This window comes from Pinus tabuliformis, chromosome 1_2 (genome assembly GCF_031772625.1).
Source record: "Pinus tabuliformis cultivar Carrire ecotype Pingquan chromosome 1_2, CPIR1, whole genome shotgun sequence".
NCBI classification, from domain to species: Eukaryota; Viridiplantae; Streptophyta; class Pinopsida; order Pinales; family Pinaceae; genus Pinus; species Pinus tabuliformis.
Genome location: NC_142298.1, coordinates 303963265 through 303965125, shown reverse-complemented (window position 1 = coordinate 303965125; position 1861 = coordinate 303963265). Strand labels below are relative to the sequence as shown.

Genomic DNA, 1861 nt, shown 5'->3' with positions numbered 1-1861 from the left:
ACTTAAATGCTCACTTTGTCATCCTTACAAATTTCTAAGAATAAATTTAACATATACGAAATCTATAATAAATAATAAATTAATTTCATCATAATCTCAACATTCATATATTTGGAAATTTTATTTTTTCTAAACCAACATAAATCAAGGCCTTTATATTTTTGTCCCACAAATTTAGCATGCTATGCCATGAATAACAGGTTAATTTCAACATATTCATAATTTTCAAATTTAAATATAAAATAGAAAAATTTAATATAATAAAATAAGTTATTTTTTTAATGTTATTTATTAATATTAATTAACATTTAATGTTATAATAAAGAAGATCATACTACTTAAAATTACTTATCAATAGTAAGTAACAAAACAGACTCTCACTATTACCAAATGCTTAAATCTTGAATTCAAAACAGGCTCTCACTATTACTAAATGCTTAAATCTTGAATTTAAAACAGGCTCTCACTATTACCACATGCTTAAATCTTGAGTTATTAATCTATTTCCTGTTACATCTCCCAACGCAACTGGTTATGAAAGAGAAATATTTGTTTTCCTAACAAATTTTGGTTTAATTCTCTTATAAAATTTATATTACACATTCATGTTAATCATCTTAGCGCCCACCCTTAAAGCTTTTCAAATTTGTTTTATGCAAATAATTTTGCATTAGCGCAACAACCATGCAACTATGGAATAATTGTTTGCCTTACGATATTGTTTGCAACAACCATGAAACTATTCATGTCAGTTGCTCGACCTTTAATAACAACATTTCAATTCAATTCGCAATTCAGTTCATTGTCTGGTTTGGAATTTTGAGGCTCATTCTGCAATGCCTTTTCTTTATTACACCAAACCTCTCATTTCATCCTTCCTAGGCATTTCCTTGCATTTAAGCAATTGGAAAGTTGACCATGGTTGTTTGTGATTATGATATTGATGATTGTGATGGTCAGGGGATTTGTAGAGGCTAAAGAAATGATATATGATGTACTGAAGAAGAATGGCCTTCTTGAAGGGCTACTGCCTATGAGGGTGAAATCCTATGCCTTGAATGATGATGGTCAGCTAGAGGTTTACCTACAGAAGACATGTTATTCCAAGTTCGAGAATTAGGTCTACTTCGAGAAAATGATAAGAGGGAATCTCATATATGGGCAGGAGAATCACTGGTGTTGCTGGTGTGGAGTAGCAGGAGCTCTTCCTCTGGTTCCCCTTTTATATGTATATCATAGCTAAAATTATAAATATTGGGAATCAATGGTGATGAAGAAGGATTTGTTTAGTGAGGGAGGTATAGTAGACTGGGTACGAAGCATGTGATGTCATGCCCCAAGTTACAACCCTCTTCAACTTTTCTGTTGAAAAGTGTGCAACAAGAAATGCTAAATTTAGGAAGTGCTAAAAATAGAACTACTAAAAATAGCACTTCTAAAAATAGCAGTTTGGCCAATGAGCATTTTGGCTACCTTGGGTGAGAGGTGAAACTGCTAAAAATAACATCTTCTAAAAATAGCATTTCTAGGTCCCTTCCTATTTATAGCAGTCCATGGTCTATCTATAGGAAGTAAAAACGAATTTGGTCTTACCAGCAGTTTAAAATATTAATTAATTAATCTCCATGAGTTAATTAGTTATGGAAATTTAAACTTGAAGTCTTTGTGAGTACATGCAATTATTTTCTCTCTTGATTTAGGAATTTATCCCTTCATTAAAGGAGATAAGGTTCAATTCTATATCGAGAGGATCAGTTGAATTAGTTTAACTTAGTCAAGTCCAGTTAGATTATTTTAACAAGTTGTTAAAATAATGAGATATAGTTTATTAATGCTTGCATGCATGTGACAACTATTATTT

General features: G+C 31.1%; 1 pseudogene; it reads left to right on the top strand.

Moving 5' to 3' along the window:
* Window positions 1-745: 745 nt before the first annotated feature.
* Window positions 746-1271, top strand: LOC149205558 (uncharacterized; annotated as a pseudogene).
* Window positions 1272-1861: the final 590 nt, after the last annotated feature.